This window comes from Ranitomeya imitator, chromosome 5 (genome assembly GCF_032444005.1).
Source record: "Ranitomeya imitator isolate aRanImi1 chromosome 5, aRanImi1.pri, whole genome shotgun sequence".
NCBI lineage: Eukaryota > Metazoa > Chordata > Amphibia > Anura > Dendrobatidae > Ranitomeya > Ranitomeya imitator.
Genome location: NC_091286.1, coordinates 230,890,756 through 230,916,039, shown reverse-complemented (window position 1 = coordinate 230,916,039; position 25,284 = coordinate 230,890,756).

Sequence of the window (25,284 nt, the reverse complement as noted above, 5' to 3'; positions counted from 1 at the left end):
CAAACACTATCTGGCCGCTGCAGAATTTATTGTCTATACTGACAACAATCCATTGACCCACCTGGACACAGCCAAATTAGGTGCGTTAGAACAGCGATGGATAGCCCGGTTATCTAATTACAACTTCATAATCAAGTATCGAGCAGGTCGCAAGAATGGAAATGCCGATGCCCTATCCCGGATGCCACACTTGAGAGATGTAGAAGAGGAAACGGGGGAGCTTGAAGAAATTGAACTACCAGCCTTCCATCGTCCCAAGGCAAAACATCATCAGTCAAGTACCTATCAGAAACAACAAGAGGTGAATTTTAATCCGTTAGCACACCATAGATGGGCTGACACCCAAGACAGCAATCCGGCTGTGAAGTTGGTGAAGGAACTGTTGACTGAGCAAAGTGCATATCCCTATGAGGATGCCCCAGAAGAGACGCATCAACTCTGGAAAGAGAGAGGCAAAATGTTCCTGTATCAAGGGAAGCTCTGTAGAAGATACACCAATCCGAAAACACATGAATTGGTTTGGCAGATTATTGTGCCTAAACAAGATGTGAAGATGGTCCTCGAAGCTTACCATAATGGTGCTGGTCACTTCGGTTGGAAAAAGTTAGAAGTACTTCTAAGAGAAAGATTTTATTGGGTCGGGATGAGAAAATCAATCGAACAGTGGTGCAGAAATTGTGGCCCGTGTAACCTCAGAAGAAACGATCAAAAGAACCAAAGAGCACCACTGCAGCCCATAATCACCAAACAACCACTTGAACTTGTAGCCATGGACCACGTGAAGTTGACACCAAGCCGGTCCGGCTATGTCTATGCCTTGACCATCGTGGACCATTATTCACGTTTCTTGGTAGTAGTACCCGTAAAAGATCTGACAGCAAAAACAGCAGCCAAAGCGTTCCAAACGTACTTTTGTAGACCCCATGGATATCCGGAACAGGTTCTCACCGACCAAGGTACAGCCTTTGAATCAGAGATCTTCAGAGAATTCTGTAATATGTATGGTTGCAAAAAGATCCGGACGACGGCCTATCATCCACAAACAAACGGCTTATGCGAGAAGATGAACCATATTGTAATAGACCTACTAAAGACTTTACCTGAGACAGAAAGGAATCAATGGCCAGAGAAATTGCCTGACTTGGTGGATCTGTATAATCATGTCCCGGTGAGCTCCACCAACTGCACCCCAGCTTACCTTATGCGTGCAAGACCCGGCCAATTACCAATCGATCTAGAAATGGGAATTCTGAAACCAGACGCAGAAGTTCAAGACTCCAATTGGGATATCATACGGCAAAAGCAGTATCGCCAAGTGCAAGAGAGTGTGGAAAGAAGCCTTCAGCAAACTAGAGAAAGACAAGAGCGAACTTTCAACCAGAATGCTCTAGCGACCCCATTAAGACCGGGTGACCAAGTGCTCAAGAGAAATCGTCGAACCAATAAACTGGACAATCAGTGGGAAGCCGTACCCTACACAGTTTTACCAACAAGAGTGGATAATCCTAAAATGTGTCTCATTAGCAAAAACGGAGGCTTAACATCTGTACTAGTGTCAAGAGACAATCTTAAATTATATCCGGAAGCATTGAAAGAGCCAGACGTTGTCCAGCCAGAACCAGAAGTTATTCAACCCATACAGGTTCAACCAGTAAAGGAAAAAGAAGAGGAAGTGTATCACACCTGTATAGGAGACTTTCCCAAAACCCTACTAACATACCATGGTGCAGTAGTGGTTCCTATGGTGGCCTTTTACCCAACACCGAACCCAATACCAGAAGTCCCAAGACAGGAAGAGGCTGACCCCGTACTACAGGAGGTTCCAGGCCAGGAAGAACAGATTCCTGGTCAGAGTAATCCCATTCACGGTGGACTTGCCAACTCCATAGTCGTGGAATTATCTTTAGCAGAGCGGGCAGATACTACATCCGCAGTAGACAGTAGTACACCACATGAAGAGATACCGCTATTACGTAGATCACAGCGTAGTACCCAGGGTCAATTACCGGCCAGGTATGCAGATTAACAATTATAAAACTATAGTCATTGTTATCATTCTGCAACGTTTAAGCCCAGTACCTACAGAGACTTGTCTGTATGAACTTCTTGCATATTCTTGAACTTGTTATCAGCCCGGAGGCACTAAATCAAAGCTCCGGAAAGACTGCTTTTTGAACTTTGCTTTTTGCTCTTTTTGAACTTTCTTTAGACTTTATATTGACAACTTCGTTGGAAAAATGGAACTAAATTCCTGGACACAAAGTGCAGTGCCTTTCCTAGTACCTTCAAGGATAGGACTGTATTAATGGACGCTATTTGAAGTGACTTTTTACAGAACTCTATTTTTGTTTCCTTGAGTGGTTTTTGTAACTTTTCATTTTTAATACTCTGTACATATTAATTGTTATTTCAAAATGTTATCGTCCCACAGTCCCGGAGTACTGTTCTTAACTAAGGGGGAATGTGGCACCCCTAGGGGTATTTGCCACAAAAATAGTTACTGACAGTAAGTACAAATACTAAAATAGCAAGACTGCACTACCACCTCCGGCCAGAAGGGGGAGCTCCAGAGACTCCCCTTGATCCATTCTGGTCTGAGAGAAGAAATGGCAGTTGGGCCAAGGAGCTGATAGTGAGAGGTCATACAGTTGAATCTCTAACAGCCCTGTGACTGTTACCAGGCCTAAATCACCGGCCTGAGGAGAAGAGGGATAGAGAAAAAGGACATTGTGAGAACCGGGTAGCATTAATCACTACCCAGAACAGGCGCAAAGACGGATACCGGATCCGTGGCTGTATTCATTATATATAATACAGCAACCGGAAAAACGTGAGGTGATATCAGCTTCACTAGGGCCGGACGCAGCAACAGACACAGAGTTCAGCGGTACTCCCAGAGGGGGTAAACCGATAAAAGGACTCGGGTTGCCCGTCGAACCAGGACCCGGAGGGGACAGATTGGGCCGGCAGCCAGTTCACATACAGCAGCAGGGCCACACAGAAATTGCGCACAATAAGAGGCGAAGACCCCGGCAGGGTCAAAGTAACTCAGAGTTCCCATACAGACTCCGGTGACAGGACTGGTTGTAAATCCTTTTATGTTAAAGTAAACTGGTTAAACGTTTCAGTGCCTCAGTCTTTCATTTGAACAATAGCCATCTATCCAGGATTGGGATCATCACCGCTGGGAGAACCTGCTGCTGATCAAGTAAGTGCCTGTCCCCTCATGATACCCCTTACACTGTGCATTGCCTGAGGCCACAGCACCGGGTCAAGCCACCCGTGACATCCCCCTCAAGAGACAGACTCCATTGGTCCGGTGTTGGGTATCCCGGTCTCCTGGGCGTCACAATTGCCTGCTAAATGCTGCGATCGCAGTATTTAGGGGGTTAAAGGGCCAGGAGTTGTGCGGGAACCCCTCCTGCACTGAGTGTTCATTGTCAGCTGTAAGAATCAGTTTACACTCGGTGGTGATATCGCACTCTCACAGCTTCTGTGAGAGCAAAATTGCCTGGATGTATTCAGTATGTCCAAAGTTTATAAGTACCTGCCGACCATGACGTACACATTCTGAGTATTTGCAAAAGGGTATGTACCCATATGTGAGAAGAAAAGTTCTAATATCTGTACCGAAAAAGCGAACGAGTGCCATGCAAGTGTCTTGCGAGTGTCATGTGAGTACAATGCAATTTTTACACCTAGCATCCAATTTACATTCTAGTGCATTGCAATTGCTATCTGATTGCAATACGATTTTAACATGAGCTTTTACATACAGCAATTCTCTATGTCATTTACACATCGCTTTCAAAGGAAATATTCGTCAAAACACACACACATATATATGTGTTTAAAAAGTCAAATGGTGCTCCTTCCTTTCCGAGCCCTGCTGCGCTCCCCAGTAGTTTTCCACCACATATGTGGCATTAGCATAGTCAGGAGAAATTGGACAACAAAGGGTATGGTGAAATTTCTCCTGTTACCCTTGTGAAAATAAAGAATTGGGGCTAAAATAATTATTTTGTGGGTCTAATTTACAAAATTAAGTCACTTGTGGGGGGTTTCAACTGTTTAGGCACATCAGGGGCTCTGCAAACAGGACATGGAGTCCACTAATGATTCTATACAATTTTGCTTTCAAAAAGTCAAATGGCGCTCCTTCCCTTCCGAGCCCTGCCATGCGCCCAAACAATACTTTTCCCCTAACATGGGGTATTAGCGTACTCAAGAGAAATTGCACAATTTTTTGGGTCCCTTTTCTTTTGTTACTCTTGTGAAAATAAAAAAAATTGGGGCTAAAAGAACATTTTTGTGTAAAAATATATATATATATATATATATATATATATTTGTTGTTTTCACGGCTCCTCATAAATTTCTGTGAAGCATCTGGGGGTTCAAGGTGCTCACCACACATCTAGATAAGTTCCTTGATGAGTCTAGTGTCTAAAATTTGGGTCTAAAGTACAATGTTTGTGAAAAAAGTTAAATGTTCGTTTTTTCCTTCAAACATTCCATTCATTTCTGTGAATCCCCTGAAGGGTTAATAAACTTTTTGAATGTGGTTTTGAGCACCTTGAGGGATGCAGCTTTTAGAATTGTGCCACTTTTGGGAATTTTCGGTTATATAGGCCCCTTAAAGTCTCTTCAAATATGATGTGGACCTTAAAAAATAGTAATTTGTAAATTTTGTTGGAAAAATGAGAAATCGCTGGTCAACTTTTAACCCTTATAACTTCCTAACGAAACAAAATTATGTTTCAAAAATTGTGCTGGTGTAAAGTAGACATGTGGGAAATGCTATTTATTAACTATTTTGTTTGGCATAACTCTCTGATTTAAGGGCATAAAAATTAAAAGTATGAAAATTGCTACGTTTTCTAAATTTTGGACAAATTTCAGATTTCTTCACAAAGAAGCACAAAGAAATGTTGCCACTATCATGAAGTACAATATGCCATGAATAAACATACTTAGAATCAGTGGGATCCGTTGAAGTGTTCCAGAGTTATTACCTCATAAAGTGACACTGGTCAAAATGATAAAATTTGGCATTGTCATGATGGTGCAAACAGACTTGGGGGCTTAAAAGGGGTTAAATGATTATTTAAATTGTTTAAAAAAAATGAATTTTGATGGCATGTTACCTTTAACATATAGGTTGTGTAAATTTTGCTGAAAAAATTAAAATTGCTGATAAACATTTAATTCTTCTAACTTCCTTAATACTGATGTTGAATTAAAGTAAATATATGATAAATGTAATCTATTAATTATTTTAAGACTATCTGATTTAAGGTGAAAAAAATAAAATTTCAAACGTTTAGATTTTTTTTTTTATAAATTTTTCTAAATTTCCTCTCATTCCTGATATTTTCATGAATAAATACAAACGCTATCTACCTATATTTAACACAAACATAAAGTATAATATGTCATAAAAACAGTTTCATCATTACTTAGATATGTAGAAGCATTACCACATAAAGTGACACATGTCAGATTTGAAAAATTTGGCCTGGTCTGGAAGAAGAAAACAGGCTTTGGCAGCAACGGGTTAAACAAAGTCACTCTAGCAGAAGCATATGTCAAGCTTAACCTAGCTTAACCTAGTTTATTCATAAATACTTCAACTGCGCCAATTCGTAGCATTAAAACAACTACATACCGTATATACTCGAGTATAAGCCAACTCGAGTACAAGCCGACCCTCCTAACTTTGCCACAAAAAACTGGGAAAACTTAATGACTCGAGTATAAGCCTACGGTGGAAAATGCAGCAGCTACCGGTAAATATCAAAAGTTAAAAATAGATACCAATAAAAGTAAAATTATTTGAGACATCAGTAGGTTAAGTGTTTTTGAATATCCATATTGAATCAGGAGCCCCATATAATGCTCCATAAAGTTTATGATGGCCCCATAAGATGCTCCATATTAAAATATGCCCCATATAATCCTGCATAAAGGTTAATAATGGCCCCATAAGATGCTCCATAGACACATTTGCCCAATATAATGCTGCACAAATGGTGATTATGGCCCCATAAGATGCTCCATAAATATATTTGCCCCATACAGTGCTGCACAAACCTTGATTATGGCCCCATAAGATGCTCCATACAGACACTTGGCCCATATAGTACTGCACAAACGTTGATTATGGCCCCATAAGATGCTCTATACAGACACTTGCCCCATATAGTACTGCACAAACGTTGATTATGGCCCCTTAAGATGCTCCATACAGACACTTGCCCCATATAATGCTCCACAAACGTTACATATGGCCCCATAAGATGCTCCATAAAGATATTTGCGCCATATAGTGCTGCACAAATGTTGATTATGGCCCCATAGGATGCTCCATAAAGATATTTGCCCCAGATAATGCTGCACAAACGTTGATTATGGCCCCATAAGATGCTCCATACAGACTCTTGCCCCATATAGTACTGCACAAACATTGATTATGGTCCCTTAAGATGCTCCATACAGACACTTGCCCGATATAGTGCTGCAGAAACGTTGATTATGGCTTCATACAGACACTTGCCCCATATAGTGCTGCCCAAAAATGTTATGGCCCCATAAGATGCTCCATACAGACACTTGCCCCATTTGCTGTTGCTGCGATAAGAAAAAAAAATCACATACTCACCTTTCGTCGCTCAGGCCCCTGGCACTTTCAATATTCACCTGACTTCGTTCCGGTGCCGCTCCATCTTCAGCGTCTTCTGCACTGACGTTCAGGCAAAGGGCGCGCACTAACCACGTCATCGCGCCCTCTGACCTGAGCACCACTGCAGAAGACAATGAAGATGGAGTGGCGCCGGAATGGGGAGCAGGTGACTATCGCGCAGCGCTGCGCTTCCCTCCCCGTTTTACTCACCTGCTCCTTGTGCTGTGCAGTCCCTGGTTCCCCGGCGTCGCAGCTTCTTCCTGTAGTGAGCGGTCACCGTTACAGCTCATTACAGTAATGAATATGCGGCTCCACCCCTATGGGAGGTGGAGCCGCATATTCATTACTGTAATGAGCTTTACCGTGTGACCGCTCAGTACAGGAAGAAGCTGCGGCGTCGGGGAAGCAGGGACCTGCAGGGACCGTGCCAGGAGTAGGTGAGTATAATTAGACAGCCCCCGCTCCCCCTTCCCTGCCGACCCCTGGGTATGACTTGAGTATAAGCCGAGAGGGGGACTTTCAACCCCAAAAAATGGGCTGAAAATTCTCGGATTATACTCGAGTATATACGGTAACTAAATATTCCAGACAAGTAATTTCTTCTACTAGATCGCATAAAATATATCACTGCATTGTCCTTGAACCATTTTTCACTGGCTGTATACCAAATAGCACGTATTGGCTGAGCCAACACTATTTAACAGTGTGGTGATTTTGTACAGTGGACAGATGTCATGATATGGACTGTATTAAAAAAGCCAAAGCTGTAGTAACAGAATTATAGATTAGTTACTGATTTCCACTTTTTGCAGATGTAAGTGTAGCCAAATGTAAGGTCAAAGTAGGATTAAAGTAGATTTAGTGTTAAATTTCCAACATTTCAGAGTATTTTAATAAGAAAAATCCCTGGCCAAGGAAACAGAATGAAATTGTTCAGCAAGTATAATCAGGGCATTTAACTCTTTTCATGATCAGAGAAAACCAAATAGCTTCACGTGTAGCATACTTGATATATTTTCACTGCAATGTTTGTTGACTTTCATGTTATTATTAAAAAAAATCAATAATTCCTGTTTTTACAAAAAAATTACACAAAATACAACATAGTACCATGTACAAATATATAAAGCATGTTCTCATATTTGGTTTGGAACCCGTTAACATTATTTTATTGAAGGGTTATTGTCATCTTTTGTCTTTAGGCGTACATAGCTGCCAGTTTTCTGTTTGCCGGTGAGGATGCCTATGTTTTTCTCGATCAAGGATTTCTCCATGTAATGTGTCAAACTCATATTATTATTAAGATAACCTTAAAAATATTGTTATTCCCTATGTCAGGTGGACATCCTGCTACTACGGAGCCATAGTGACTGGCTCCATTAAGACCCTTCTCTCACCTTTGCTTTGACTCCTAAGTGCTAGCAAGAAAGCTTGCGAGAAACATCTGCTCATCTTTTTGGTTATTTAGAACTGACAAATAATTTTTGCTTATTGGTATACACACACACCCACATTCCCAAATTCACAAATTAGGGTTGAGTGAACATGCTCATTGATTCTTGTATATCACTCAAGTATCTGGGTGCTCGGATGTGCTCGGCACTTGATAAGCATTGGCTGGTGCTTGGACCTGAAGCTTGAATCCCTGCCCCCCAAATTTGGCAACTGTTACACAGCCAATAAGCATGCAGGGACTACCTACCAGTCACTGTAATGCCGTAGCCATCTTGGTAGTAGCATTACTGTGATTACCTCATCATAGGTTATAAAAGGATAGGCGCAGCCACGCTTGGCTCACTGATGCCATTGCACAGCTCATTGACAATTCTGATTGGAGGAAGAAAGCAGTGATCCAGGATTGTGTGTGCACAAGTTAACTTATCAGATTCCTCTAGTTTTAATACTGGTGCCGATGCTGAACCATCATAGTCATACAAACAGTCCTGCTAAGGGCTTAGGCTATGTGCACACGATCTGGATTTTGCTGCGGGTCCGCAGCGTTTCCACAGCTGCGGGTCCGCAGCAGTTTCCCATGAGTTTACATTACAATATAAACCTATGGGAAACAGAAAACGCTGTGCCTATGCTGCAGAAAAAAATGCACGGAAACGCAGCGGTTTACATTCCACAGTATGTCACTTCTTTCTGCGGATTCCGCAGCGGTTTTACACCTGCTCCAATAGAAAACCGCAGGTGTAAAACCGCAGTGAAAACAGCACAAAAACTGCGGTAAATCCACGGTAAATCTACAGCAAAAACGCAGCATTTTTGCCCTGCAGATTTATCAAATCCGCTGCGGAAAAATCCGCAGAGGAACATTCTACGTGTGCACATACCCTTATCCTGTGCTTTGCTGTTTGTATCAAAAACATTCTGCATTTAGCCTAGAAACAGTTGCAGGAGCAGGGAGAGTGGCAGAATACAGCCTCTAGTCAAGTCTTAGGGCTTTGCAGTCCGCTGCTAAATATATAGCTGTTGCACGTAACCACATTCTTTTTTTTTTGGGGGGGGGGGTGAAAAAAAATGTCTATATTGTCATCCATACAGTTTAACGTGGTTAGTGTTACATTAAAGTGGTATATTAAACTCCAAAAAAGGTTCACATTTTTTCTGGATTCCATCAGTCATCCATACAGTTTAACGTGGTTAGTGTTACATTACGGTGGTATATAAAACTCCTCAAAAAGTCCCAATATTTTTTCTGGACTTGTCAGATGAGACAAGGTGATTTTCTGGATTTGTTTTCTCATTTTGACTCTCATAGTTGTGGTCTACCTATGATGTCAATTACAGGCCTCTCTCATCTGACTAAATACTTTTTTCACCACTGTAAGTATTTGATCACCTACCAACCATTAAGAGTTCTGGCTCCTACAGACCAGTTAGACGCGCCTAATCAACTCATTACCTGCATTAAAGACAGCTGTGTTACATAGTCACCTATACAAAAGACTCCTGTCCGCAGACTTACGTAATCAGTCACACTCTAACCTCTACAACATGGTCAAGAACAAAGAGCTTTATAAGGATGTCAGGGACAAGATCATAGACCTGCACAAAGCTGGAATGGGCTACAAAACCATAAGTAAGACGTTGAGTGAGAAGGAGACAACTGTTGGTAACAATTGTAAAAAAATGCAAGAAATACAAAATGAATGTCAATCAACATCGATCTGGGGCACCATGTAAAGTCTCACTTCATGAGGTATCCTTGATCATGAGGAAGGTGAGAGATCAGCCTAAAACTACACGGGGAAACGTGTTAATGATCTCAATGCAGCTAGAACCACAGTCACCAAGAAAACCATCAGCAACACATTACGCCATAAAGGTTTAAAATCCTGCAGTGCCCACAAGGTCCCCCTACTCAAAAAGACACATGTGCAGGCCCATCTGAAGTTTGCCAATGAACACCTGGATGATTCTGTAAGTGATTGGGAGAAAGATCTGTGGTCAGATGAGACAAAAATTGAGCTCTTTGGCATTAACTCAACTCGCTGTGTTTGGAGGAAGAGAAATGCTACCTATGACCCAAAGAACACTGTCTCCACAGTCAAGCATGGAGGTGGAAACATTAAGTTTTGGGGGTGTTTCTCTGCTAAAGGCACAAGACTTCTTCACCGCATCAATGAGAGAATGCATGGAGCCATGTACCATAAAATCCTGAGTGACAACCTTCTTCCCTCTGCCAGGACATGAAAAATGGGTCATGACTGGGTCTTCCAGCAAGACAATGACCCAAAACATACAGCCATGGCAACAAAGGAGTGGCCTAAAAAGAAGCACATTAAGGTAATGGAGTGGCCTAGCCAGTCTCCCGACCTTAATCCCATAGAAAACTTATGGAGAGAGTTGAAGCTCTGAGTTGCCAAGTGACAGCTTCAGAATCTTAATGATTTAGAGATGATCTGCAAAGAGGAGTCCACCAAAATTCCTCCTGACGTGTGCAAACGTCATCATCAACTACAAAAAACGTCTGACTGCTGTGCTTGCTAAAAAGGGTTTTGCCACCAAGTATTAAGTTTTGTTTGCCTAAAAGCTCAAATTCTTATTTCTCACAGCAAAAAGCAAATACATTTTTATAATTTATACAATGTTATTTTCTGGATTTTATTTTTGATATTCTATCTCTCAATGTTAAAATTAACCTACCCTTAAAATTATTGATTGTTCATGTCTTTTTCTGTGGCCAAACTTACAAAATCAGCAAGGGATCAAATACTTTTCCCCCCACTATATAACCTTCACAAGTGCATTGTCTTTATGAACCTAGGAGTACCAATACATGACAGTTTGAACAGAATGTGTATGAGGCCTTACTTTATGTCTAATACAGTGTGTATCTGAGTTCCTTATTTTTGGCAGTTCTTGCTTCCTTCATAAATTACTCTGAAATTTAAAAAAAAATCTATTTTATTGTATTTAAATTATATATTTTGAAATCCTTTTTAAATTTTGCCTTATATACTAGTCATTATACAGGAAAAAATGTTTCTTAACATTTTTTTTTTCCTGTAAAATTCAATTTCTTGTCGGTTTGGAATGTTTAAATTGTCAGTCCTTAAAGTGGAGTAAAAGTATGACACCATTGTTCTCAGCAGCGATCTGGGAGTCAGAGATGCTTCCAGGGATCTTCCCCATGCTGTTCTCCTTCCATTCAGCACTTTTCCCATCCATTTGAACATTTTCACTACTCCCCCAGACCTCTTTTAGGGTTTTCCAGAAAAAAGCTCAGCTTTCCTATTGATTTTCCATTATACTAGCTATTCGAAATGAGCATTCGAGTATTAGAAATTGCTCGGTTCAAGCAACGATCACCAGAGCATTTTAGTGCTTGTTCATCTCTACCCACAACATATTTCGCAGTGTCACCCAATGTTCAATTGTTTGTTCTTTTTCTTATCTTTACCTGCAGAGTTTGTTATTTTAGGTATTTTACACTATATGGGGTCCATTTTCCTGTAGGAGGATAATACTATGTAAGATGTTTGAAGGCACAGAAATGCAAAAGAAATTGAGAGATTTGCGTTACAATGGAGAAAATAAGAAATAAGAGTAAAGCATGGTGTTAATCATCTTCTAAAAATCTTAAAATACCAAGTCATGTTATGTAACCTAGGACAGTAAAGTTCAAATACCCACAGGTTCTCTGTTATTCTCTGTTGTGGTGACATTACCAATAAAAATGATCTCTTGCTCTCTGGTAACTGGGAAAGGGGCTATCTGAAAACATCAAAGACTTTGACTGACTGTTCTAAGAAGACACTTACAAGCAGTCAGTACAACGAGCAAAGAAACAAAGGCCTCTCCATCCCACTGAGGTATCTTCTCGTTACATGTTTTACCCACTCTCTGAAATGAAACTTCTTTAATGGGAAGGACACATTGTGCCACAGTTGTGTCACCGAGGCTTTTTATGAAGCGGATATGGCCAGTTACAGCACCATAAATCAAGGCTAACCATACATGAGCAGCTGGCACATGTGCTAATAACTATAATTATTAATCATGTCAATTTCACACCCTTCAAGTTTAGGCGCAGTGCTTTCTCCAGGATGCACATCTCTGGCGCCTAGAGCTATTTACAGCATGAAAATATGAAATGTTAAAGGTCTTGAATAATTGTTGTATGACAGTATTAATCGGCGTACAATTGGGTTTGTGGAGCATTACTGGCTAACAAAAGTGGTGTCGTCATCTTCTAGAATATATCATTGTCACACTTCTCTATTGTAAATGTTCTGACTTACATATTTCTAAGATTCTAGCTGCTAGGACACCATTGTCCATGTTGATCTTTATGTGGGACATACATTTTGATGTATTCTGTATACTTTGAGGAAGATGTATTTATATATTTAATGCCAATAATGTATAGCTAGCTACATGTTATGATAAATGAGGAATGTTGTATTTTAAAGAACGTTAAAAGATGGACATTTATTCTTCACATAAAGATTGACCTATGCGGATGTTCTATTGCTAATTTTTTAACAGATCAAAGTCTACTATGAGAATTGCATATGTTAAATGTGGATTGGTCGAAGATTTGATGCATATTTTATTCTATGGACTTCGGATGGTGAAATCTTCTGAACAATGACAATATGATTTAATCCCAAACAATTTCTGTTCTAGTCATTTCTGCTGTGGAATGTTGTCAAGTCTGTGTTGAGATTTTATTTCTGTAATATACTAAAGATAATTAAAGTCCCAGAGGAGCATTGCATGGCTTCTTATGCTGACTTGGCTTCTCTCCACAAGGAGAAACTTTACCCCTTAGATCCTCTGTTAGAGGCTTCTCACCGAGCCAAATCAGATCTCCTGCTTTGCACTGATGAGGAGCAAATAGTCATGAATACAACACATATCTGAAAATGTAGCTTCCAGTTTGCCTTATCCTGAGTCATTTGGCAAGTCCCTTTAAAGGTGCTCTATTTTTTACACAAGTAAATCTTATTTCATTCTTTTTATTTACTCAGATTATCAAACTATTCATTACTAGCGACCATTACTCTATTGTTACAGTAATTGCCAATAGTCCAGAACGAGTGATTGCGCACCCTTCGGGCGTGCGCGGTGATTACGAACCACGCAATGGGGTGTGCCCATGCACCAGACTGGTGTATGTGCAGACTAACAGCAAACATAAATACCTGGGGTACCTCTCCTGTCACTCCTACCTTGTGTATGAAAAAGAGCTATAGTTAATACTGTTCGGGCAGAGCTATCTGATAGCGCTATCCATGAAGAAAGTGAACAGGTAGAGCTATCCCATAGCCCTATTCCTAAAGGAAATGAATGGGTAGAGCTATCCAATAGCACTATTCCTCAATGTTCCTGAGCATAAGCTATTTCACATGACTGAGCGCACTTGGGATCTGCCCCCAAGGCCCTGCCCATGCCCAATGTTTGGTTCGTAGACCGTGGCTAGGAGTTAGTCCCGCTTTTGTGTACAACATTTTTTGGCTTTTACAATTGTTAAAAAGCTTAATAAAATACTTCTTTGTACACACAGTTGACAGTAAACCATTTGTCAATGTTAGGAATAAGTTTACCTTGACACTGAGAGAGGCAAATAAATTCCTACAATATCCAAGGACTGTCCCTGAGATTTATTGATGGCCATTGCAAAAGCCAACATGACAGGAAACTGACACCGTCACATCTGGACTGGCAAGTTTTTATCTTTGGAAATCAGGTCAATTCTTGGAATAAGAACTGTCTGACCCTTTGCTTTTCCATTTAAAGCAAAGGCATGAATAGCGTTTGCTTTTAAGCTTTTCACATAAAGCCTTGTGCCATTACAAAGGCCACACTTTCTGTTAAAATTATGCAGGAGCATAATTACAGCTCTTGGTTTCAGCTTTAGTTCATGAGGAGGCATCCTAGTGGGATTCAAAGAGTTAGGAAACTCTACAGGGTAATCTGTGAGAATCACACCCTCCTCTTCAGCAATTGTGTAGACGGAGTGATATGTTGAGTGTTCACCTTGAAATTGACTAAGAATTTTGTAATTCAAGGCGTGAACGTCATCATTCAATGGCGTAAGAATTGCTTTATTGGCAATTGCTTCTCCCGTTGCATCGGTAATCTCAATTGAGTCGCCAAAAAAAGCTGTAATTATATCACCCTCTTCATTAAAAGAATTCGGGATTTCAATTGTGTCTTCTGGTAGACCATATACATTTGACAACTCTCCATACAACTTAGAGTTGTATTCAACTTCATCCTGAGACGTCCTCATATTCTGTTGTAACTGGAACAGTGAAAACTGATTCCAGGATTTTGAGTATTTAATGGTGGACTGTACAATTTGGGCTTTTTTTTTTCCACCTTCCACTATTGGTAGGGTTTGATGAAAGTCACCACCATTTATGAAAACTTTTCCACCAAATGGTCTTTTTTTTCCACATATGTCTTGGAACAAATTATCCACAGCGTTCATATTAAAACAGGGATTCATTGTTAATTCGTCCCAAATAACGACAGATGACTCCCTAAGCTCCTTTGCTTGAAGTGAGGTTGGCTTAATTTTTGACACTGTAGTCTCATTTGTTGTAATTCCAAGGCCCAACTTGGAATGGTAGGTGCTACCGTTTTGTAGTAATGTAGCCGCGAATCCAGTGGAGGCTACTGAGCAAATAGACTTATTTTCTGCTTGTAGTGTCTTGTGCAAGTAGTTGTAAAAAAAATGTCTTCCCACTGCCTCCTGGGCTGTCCAGAAAAAAACAGTGTGAGCTAATGTTGTCTGGCTATGATGCAGCATTGACTGCTTGCATAATTGCATGGAAAGCTGATTTCTGAGCTTCATTAAGCATAGCTTTCAATTGCTCAGCCTCTTGCTTTATTACAGAATAATTCAGTTGGTCTAATATTTCATCTGGAACATTTACTGGAGTTGGCAATCTGTAGTCAGCACAGGACTTTGTATTGCTTAAGAGCACTTCATTAATATCACGAAGAGCCAGTTGCTCAACAATTTCAGGAGTATACCGCCTGGTGTAATCCTCCATAAATTTGGTTTTATATTTTTACCATAATGCCAATGGTTTAGCTGGTTCCCTATATACACAAATTATAGCAAATAATTTGCGAAGTTGGTAGGGCATTTGGAAAGAGATTGCATCTGTTATACCGTCTTCCCATTGGTAATCGTCTTCCAAAAGATGAAGATCAATGCACGCATTTTTATACATGTCATGAACGACTCCATTGACAGTCCTTAAGTCAGCATAAGACTTTGCTCCTCTTACGTAAAGTCAAAGGAGTCTTAGGTAATACAGCTCACCATGTGTATACATTCGGACAATTGTTTTCCCAAATTGAGCCCATTGTTTTCTCCATCCTTCTAGTACAGCTTTTCTATCCCAGACATAGTGTTCAGGGATTTCACAGTACAAATACTGACGGGGGAAGCGTCAACTCTGTTTAGCTCAAAATAATCCTGCAGAGTAGAGGCTTTTGAGTCTGAAATGACCATATCCACATTACCATCTTGAAAAACACTTGTTGCATGTTTTCAATGTGAACTGCAAGCCTTTTAATGGTATGTGAAGCATCATGCATTTTATTTTTTCTGATTCTCCACATGCCCTCAGGGGCGTTTATATACCGAGAATCTAGGTACATGGCTGGTTTAATGTTTAATGTATCAAACTTGATATTGGCACAGTCATGTCCTTTGTATACGTATTTGAAAATATATTTAACACTTTTTATTGAAGCAAATATCTCAACATTGATATAGAAATTATACTTGAGTTATAAATAAGGGTTGTTTGGAACTACCCATCTATTGTCGATTTAATGTATCAAACTTGATATTGACACAGTCATGTCCTTTGTATATGTATTTGAAAAGATATTTAACACTTTTTATTGAAGCAAATATCTCAACATTGATATAGAAATTATACTTGAGTTATAAATAAGGGTTGTATGGAACTACCCATCTATTGTCGATTTCTCGCGTTCCTCGTCTGGTTTTCCAGTATTGCGTTGACGGTACTGTGGATAGCCATCAACATTGGGGTTTATCTCTGTATTAAATTCCTCTGGAAATTTTTTTGCACATTGACCATATATCATGCATATAGCGCCAGGTTGATCTTCACCACATGAGCCATGAATCATGTGCTTCATCACTGCCTCATGCAGTTTTGGATTTGCTGTCTCATTTGGGATTTCAGCAGAGACCAATTTGTCAATTATTTCTTTATCCCTCGGTTTATCTTTCTTTCCGAGGATTACATGCACATAGGCAACTACACGGCCAAAAATGTGTTTGTTCAAAATCTTGTTAAGTACGGCTTGCAGTTTGATATTAAATACTTGTGCAACCAAATCTGGTCTGACCTCTGACCTTTGCCATGGTTCTAAGTTTTCAGTAACTTCTTTCCACTTTGGGTTACAGATCATCGTAACAAAAAGATCTGGCTTTCCGAATTTTCGGACAATTTTCCTGGCGTCTTGATAATTTGACTACATAGCTCTTGGGCTTTGAATGAAAGTGGACGGTAAAATTACTGGTGTCCAGCTTTTAGCCCTTGGTGTAAAGCAGCATTATGGATGTGATGCATAATGCCAGCATAACTTTCGACGCATAATGCCTTTTGATTTTGTTTTATATATTCGATCCTGTCAGATTCAATTTTGACGTAACTGTCAACGATAAATTGTTGCCTCAACTTCCCAGCATTTAAAAGGGGATTGAACTCATCACGAATGGCAAGCCTGTATGCATAGTACTGCAATAGTGTGATTTTTTCTTGTTGATCTTGATACACTGGTATGGATCGTAGATGAATGTCACCAATTCCTTGATGTTGCACACTTAGGGCAATTGGAGTTGTCAAATTTATTCTCCATCTACTGTCCACATATGGAAATAGAAGTGGATATGTCATTGCATCACACTTTCTGTGAAGAAAGCTGATTTGAACAGTTTGGTTTTCACTTTTGAGGTGAACTCTGATGCCCCTATTAAATGGGGGTTCACCCATTGCATTTTGATAAATTATATCTACTTCATTGCACCTTGGTGCATTGTAGCACCTCTGGTCATCGTTGTAGTCATTTATAATTGACATTGTTATTTCGAGTGGATAGCGATTTTCTAATTAAGCAATCCTCTCTTCCTCTATTTCAAATTCCCACATCATGGTGAAGGCTCTTGAAAGTGGGTTAATTGCTTTAATTTTCTCTCCAAGAGATGATAACAGTGCTGGGATGCACTTTTATTTGCTTGATTTCTTGTACTTAATGCTTCTTCACTGTCCAAGATATAAATCTGGGCAAACTTGGGAGTACTACCCACAGCGGGATGCAATGGGGCAGTTCTGTGGTAAATTTGTCCATGAATTCAAAAACAGTATGGACCATGTCCAGGAGGTGGCGCTACTTGTGCTCCCATTGATGCCAAAGCAAGCGAGCTATTGTCTTGCCTTATAATAGCCATAAAGTTATTGGAGTGCTGATGCTCTCCTTTCATCAACTTGACTAATCCATACGAATGGGACGTAATTGGATGCGCCCTCTCTTGCAGCAGGAAGGAAATGTTTTGTCCTGTGTCATTTCGTCTTTGAAATTTTTAGATTGGCCGAACTGACATCGAAATGTCAATTTGCCAGCATAGTGCTCTTCAATACGTGTCTCATTAATTTGATTGAGAAGTCCTTGTAACTTTCCGTCATCGAGTGGCTCTTGCATTTTGGACACGTATTCTTTCTTGTTCTCTTTTTTGTGAAATATGTGTATCACTTTGTGCATTGCGTGTTGCTCATTGTCGTGCAGCATTAGATGCTCTTCGTTATTCATTTACTTCATTCTTGCCCTGGCCGCCCTCTGTCAGGCTGTATCTTCTGTTTCATTAAGACGCAGGTTACGCATCCATATGCGATTCGCTTCTCTACGTGCAGCAGCGTGCTCAATTTGATCCATCTTTGCAATCTTACCTCACAATGTCTCACAGCCTAACATTCAAAAAAGGCTTATGCCTTAACTCGCCACCAGGGGGAGCTCCTCTCCTTAGGTATCCATGGTTACGCCCAACTGTGGATCACTCATTGTGCACAGACACATGAACACGTCAAAATTAGGTATATTGATTCACAGGACTGCCAGAACCAGTTTTTTAATTGTAAACCCAGCAAATATTTGTCACTGGCTCTTTTGTACAAAAGTAGGAGCAGTATTTGTTTTTATTTAAAGAGTGCATTAATCTAATGGGTAATGGCCCATATATTATTACTTTTCCTCACTTTTGGTGGCTTATTTTCTCTCCAGCATGAGAATTTTTCACATGGCGGAACACACAGTCCTTTTAATCCAGAATTCTAGAGTAAAAAGCTGTTAATAGTAAAAATTTATCACAAGTAAAATGTTTCGACTTTTAGTATTCTCACATAGGGTTGAGCGAAACGGATCGTTCATTTTTAAAAGTCGCCGACTTTTGGCAAAGTCGGGTTTCATGAAACCCGATCCGACCCTTGTGTGGGGTCGGCCATGCGGTACGCGACTTTCGCGCCAAAGTCGCGTTTCAATGACGCGAAAAGCGCCATTTCTCAGCCAATGAAGGTGGACGCAGAGTGTGGGCAGCGTGATGACATAGGTCCTGGTCCCCACCATCTTAGAGAAGGGCATTGCAGTGATTGGCTTGCTGTCTGCGGCGTCACAGGGGCTATAAAGGGGCGTTCCCGCCGACCGCCATGTTACTGCTGCTGATCTGAGCTTAGGGAGAGGTTGCTGCCGCTTCGTCAGAAGCAGGGATAGCGTTAGGCAGGGTCCATTAACCACCAAACCGCTTGTGCTGTAGCGATTTCCACTGTCCAACACCACCTTTTGTTTGCAGGGACAGTGGAAGCTACATTTTTTTTCCTCAGCGCTGTAGCTCATTGGGCTGCCCTAGAAGGCTCCCTGATAGCTGCATTGCTGTGTGTACGCCGCTGTGCAAACCAACTGCTTTTTTCAAAGCACAAATCCTCTTGTTCCTTCCTTTCTGCACAGCTATCTTGTTTGTTTGTCCACACTTTTTATTTCATTTGTGCATCAGTCCACTCCTTATTGCTGCCTGCCATACCTGGCTGAGATTACTGCAGGGAGATAGTAATTGTAGGACAGTCCCTGTTTTTTTTTTTTGTGTGGGAGATTAAGATTGGCATTTCTGCTAGAGTGTCATGCCTGTGTGTGCCATCTCTCTCACATAGTGGGCCATAGAAAGCCTTTTCATTTTTCTGTTTTTTTTTTGTGGGGTTTATAAATTCTCCCTGATAAAAAAAATACAGTGGGAGATTAATATTGGCCTTTGGGCTTCTGCGCCAGTCCTGAGTGTGCCATCTCTCTCTCAAATAGTGGGCCATAGAAAGCCTATTAATTTTTTTTTATTGGGTTTCTAAATACTCCCAGAAAAAATAAAAAAAAAATCAGTGGGAGATTAATATTGCCCTTTCTGCTTGTGTGCCACTCCTGACTCCTGGGTGTGCCATCTCTCTCTCTCAAATAGTGGGCCATAGAAAGCCTATTAATTTTTTTTATTGGGTTTCTAAATACTCCCAGAAAAAATAAAAAAAAATCAGTGGGAGATTAATATTGCCCTTTCTGCTTGTGTGCCACTCCTGACTCCTGGGTGTGCCATCTCTCTCTCTCAACTAGTGGGCCATAGAAAGACTATTTTTTTTTTAATTGTGTTTCTAAATTCTCCCTGAAAAAATCAAAAAGAAATCAGTGGGAGATTAATATTGCCCTTTCTGCTTGTGTGCCACTCCTGACTCCTGGGTGTGCCATCTCTGTCTTTCAAATAGTGGGCACTGGGCCATAGAAAGCCTATTTTCTTTTTATTGTGTTTCTAAATTCTCCCTGAAAAAATCAAAAAGAAATCAGTGGGAGATTAATATTGCCCTTTCTGCTTGTGTGCCACTCCTGACTCCTGGGTGTGCCATCTCTCTCTCTAAAATAGTGGGCCATAGAAAGCCTATTTTTTTTTTATTGTGTTTCTAAATTGTCCCTGAAAAAAAAAAAAAAGAATCAGTGGGAGATTAATATTGCCCTTTCTGCTTGTGTGCCAGTCTTGACTCCTGGGTGTGCCATCTCTCTCTCTCAAATAGTGGGCACTGGGCCATAGAAAGGCTATTTTTTTTTAATTTGGTTTCTAAATTCTTCCTGAAAAAATAATTTTATTTTATTTGGTTTCTAAATTCTTCCTGAAAAAATCATTTTATTTTATTTTGTTTCTAAAGTCTCCCTGAAAAAAAAAAATCAGTGGGAGATTAATATTGCCCTTTCTGCTTGTGTGCCAGTCTTGACTCCTGGGTGTGCCATCTCTCTCTCTCAAATAGTGGGCACTGGGCCATAGAAAGCCTATTTTTTTTTATTGTGTTTCCAAATTCTCCCTGAAAAAATCAAAAAGAAATCAGTGGGAGATTAATATTGCCCTTTCTGCTTGTGTGCCACTCCTGACTCCTGGGTGTGCCATCTCTCTCTCTCAACTAGTGGGCCATAGAAAGCCTATTTTTTTTTATTGTGTTTCTAAATTCTCCCTGAAAAAATCAAAAAGAAATCAGTGGGAGATTAATATTGCCCTTTCTGCTTGTGTGCCAGTCTTGACTCCTGGGTGTGCCATCTCTCTCTCTCAAATAGTGGGCACTGGGCCATAGAAAGGCTATTTTTTTTTAATTTGTTTTCTAAATTCTCCCTTAAAAAATCATTTTATTTTATTTGGTTTCTAAATTCTTCCTGAAAAAATCATTTTATTTTATTTTGTTTCTAAAGTCTCCCTGAAAAAAAAAAATCAGTGGGAGATTAATATTGCCCTTTCTGCTTGTGTGCCAGTCTTGACTCCTGGGTGTGCCATCTCTCTCTCTCAAATAGTGGGCCATAGAAAGCCTTTTTTTTTTATTTGGTTTCTAAATTCTCCCTGAACAAATAAAAAAAAAAGTGGGAGATCAATATTGACATTTCTGCTTGAGTGACAGTCCTGCGTGTGTGGCATCTCTCTCATTTGGTGCCACCGAAAACAGAGTGTGTAACATTGTGCCTGATTTTCCTTGCGGTCTCACCCACCTGTAAAGGGATATCTAAATCATACTGAAGTTATAGCTCACCGTGTAAGTTGTTTGACAGCAACAAATACCGTTACTTTGGTCACGTTTTTAAAACAATGAGGAAGTCTGGTGGAAGAGGTCGTGGCCGTGGGCGTTCATTGTCAGCTGGGAAAAAAAATATTGCTGCTAAGCCTGGAGCTGTGGAGCCAGGTTCGTCGTCTGGCTACAGAAGGCCTCGAACGCTCCCTTTTCTGGGAGTAGGAAAACCGCTTTTAAAGCCGGAGCAGCAAGAGCAAGTTTTGGCTTACCTTGCTGACTCAGCCTCTAGCTCTTTTGCCTCCTCTTTTGAAACTGGTAGATGTAAAAGCAGCGCGTCGTTAGTGGATGTTCATGGTCAGGGACAAGTCGCTTCCTTGTCCTCTTCAGCAAAAACAACAACAGAGAAGGATGCAGCAGGCGACACAACGGGTTACTCCATGGAGCTCTTTACACATACCGTCCCTGGCTTAGAAAGTGAAGCAGTTAACAGGCCATGCCCATTACAAGTTGAATCTGACATGGAGTGCACTGATGCACAGCCACAGCTAGACTACTATGCTGGTCCTTTGACTCAGACCACCACATTGCCCTCGTAGGGTACTGATCCAGAATCAGACCCTGATGAGACTATGTTGCCCCGTCACGAACGCTCTACCACCGACTTACACGGTGACACAGACGAAGTTGCGCACGAGCTAGAAGAAGAGGTTATAGATGACCCAGTTGTTGACCCCGATTGGCAGCCATTGGGGGAACAGGGTGCAGGCGGCAGTAGTTCTGAAGCGGAGGAGGAGGGGCCGCAGCAGGCATCAACATCGCAACAGGTTCCATCTGCCGGGCCCGTAGATGGGACAAAACGCGTGGCAAAGCCAAAAACTGTTGGAGGACAGCGTGTCCATCCAGTTAAAGCTCAGTCTGCAATGCCTGAAAAGGGATCCGAGGCTCGAAAGAGTGTAGTCTGGCATTTTTTTAAACAACATCCAATTGATCCGCACAAAGTCATCTGTCAAAAATGTTCAACTACCTTAAGCAGAGGTCAGAATCTGAAAAGTCTGAATACAAGTTGCATGCATAGACATTTAACCACCATGCATTTGCAAGCCTGGACTAACTACCAAACGTCCCTTAAGGTTGTAGCACCCTCGGCCAATGAAGCTACTCACCAACGCTACATCCCTGCCGTCACTATAAGGCCACCATTTTCCGCACCACCTGCAGTATCTGTGCAGGTTTCTTTGCCAGGCCAAAGCAGTCAGGGTCAGGGAATCACCAGTTTCGTAGTAGGAAACACTGCATCTAGGGCACAGGCGGAAACAATACCGTCTCCAACCGTCTCTCAGTCTGCCATGTCCACCGGCACACCCGCTAGTTCCACGATCTCCAGCTCTCCAGTCCAGCTCACCCTACATGAGACTCTGGTTAGAAAAAGGAAGTACTTATCCTTGCATCCGCGTACACAGGGTTTGAACGCCCACATAGCTAGACTAATCTCGTTAGAGATGATGCCCTACCGGTTAGTTGAAAGTGAAGCTTTCAAAGCCCTGATGGACTACGCTGTACCACGCTACGAGCAACCCAGTCGACACTTGGACGTGGGATATCTCGATTTTTCCAAAGCGTTTGATACCGTGCCGCACAAGAGGTTGGTACACAAAATGAGAATGCTTGGTCTGGGGGAAATTGTGTGTAAATGGGTTAGTAACTGGCTTAGTGATAGAAAGCAGAGGGTGGTTATAAATGGTATAGTCTCTAACTGGGTCGCTGTGACCAGTGGGGTACCGCAGGGGTCAGTATTGGGACCTGTTCTCTTCAACATATTCATTAATGATCTGGTAGAAGGTTTACACAGTAAAATATCGATATTTGCAGATGATACAAAACTATGTAAAGCAGTTAATACAAGTGAAGATAGTATTCTGCTACAGATGGATCTGGATAAGTTGGAAACTTGGGCTGAAAGGTGGCAGATGAGGTTTAACAATGATAAATGTAAGGTTATACACATGGGAAGAAGGAATCAATGTCACCATTACACACTGAATGGGAAACCACTGGGTAAATCTGACAGGGAGAAGGACTTGGGGATCCTAGTTAATGATAAACTTACCTGGAGCAGCCAGTGCCAGGCAGCAGCTGCCAAGGCAAACAGGATCATGGGGTGCATTAAAAGAGGTCTGGATACACATGATGAGAGCATTATACTGCCTCTGTACAAATCCCTAGTTAGACCGCACATGGAGTACTGTGTCCAGTTTTGGGCACCGGTGCTCAGGAAGGATATAATGGAACTAGAGAGAGTACAAAGGAGGGCAACAAAATTAATAAAGGGGATGGGAGAACTACAATACCCAGATAGATTAGCGAAATTAGGATTATTTAGTCTAGAAAAAAGACGACTGAGGGGCGATCTAATAACCATGTATAAGTATATAAGGGGACAATACAAATATCTCGCTGAGGATCTGTTTATACCAAGGAAGGTGACGGGCACAAGGGGGCATTCTTTGCGTCTGGAGGAGAGAAGGTTTTTCCACCAACATAGAAGAGGATTCTTTACTGTTAGGGCAGTGAGAATCTGGAATTGCTTGCCTGAGGAGGTGGTGATGGCGAACTCAGTCGAGGGGTTCAAGAGAGGCCTGGATGTCTTCCTGGAGCAGAACAATATTGTATCATACAATTAGGTTCTGTAGAAGGACGTAGATCTGGGGATTTATTATGATGGAATATAGGCTGAACTGGATGGACAAATGTCTTTTTTCGGCCTTACTAACTATGTTACTATGTTACTTGTTTTCGAGAAAAGCCATCCCAGCCCTCCACCAGCATGTTGAATAGCGCATCGTCTATGCACTCAGGCAATCTGTGAGTACAAAGGTGCACCTGACAACAGATGCATGGACCAGTAGGCATGGCCAGGGACGTTACGTGTCCATCACGGCACACTGGGTGAATGTGGTGGATGCAGGGTCCACAGGGGACAGCAATTTCGGGACAGTTCTGCCTAGCCCACGGTCTAGGAAACAGTTGGCTGTAGGCGTTCGCACCCCCTCCTCCTCCTCCTCGTCCTCCTGCAGAAGCGAGAGCTTGTCCACAGATCGCAGTCGCCCAATCACTCCATCCGCAGCTGCCACTGTTGCACACCAGTTGTCCCATTATGGGGCAGCTACTGGCAAGCGTCAGCAGGCTGTATTGGCTATGAAGTGTTTGGGCGACAACAGACACACCGCAGAAGTTCTGTCCGAGTTCTTGCAGAAAGAAACGCAGTCGTGGCTGGGCACAGTAGATCTTGAGGCAGGCAAGGTAGTGAGTGATAACGGAAGGAATTTCATGGCTGCCATCTCCCTTTCCCAACTGAAACACATTCCTTGCCTGGCTCACACCTTAAACCTGGTGGTGCAGTGCTTCCTGAAAACTTATCCGGGGTTATCCGACCTGCTCCTCAAAGTGCGCGGACTTTGCTCACATATCCGCCGTTCGCCCGTACACTCCAGCCGTATGCAGACCTATCAGCGGTCTTTGAACCTTCCCCAGCATCGCCTAATCATAGACGTTGCAACAAGGTGGAACTCAACACTGCACATGCTTCAGAGACTGTGCGAACAGAGGCGGGCTGTTATGTTTTTGTGGGAGGATACACATACACGGGCAGGCAGTAGGATGGTAGACATGGAGTTGTCAGGTGTGCAGTGGTCGAAGATACAAGACATGTGTCAAGTCCTTCAGTGTTTTGAGGAATGCACACGGCTGGTTAGTGCAGACGCCATAATAAGCATGAGCATCCCCCTAATGCGTCTGCTGATGCAAAGTTTGACGCACATAAAAAATCAGGCGTCTGCAGCAGAGGAACAGGAAAGCCTTGATGACAGTCAGCCATTGTCTGGTCAGGGCAGTGTACAGGACGAGGTAGCGGGCGAAGAGGAGGAGGACGAGGAGGATGATGGGGATGAGTATATTTTTAATGAGGAAGCTTTTCCGGGGCCACTGGAAATTGGTGGCGTGGCAAGGCTGGGTTCTGGTTTTTTG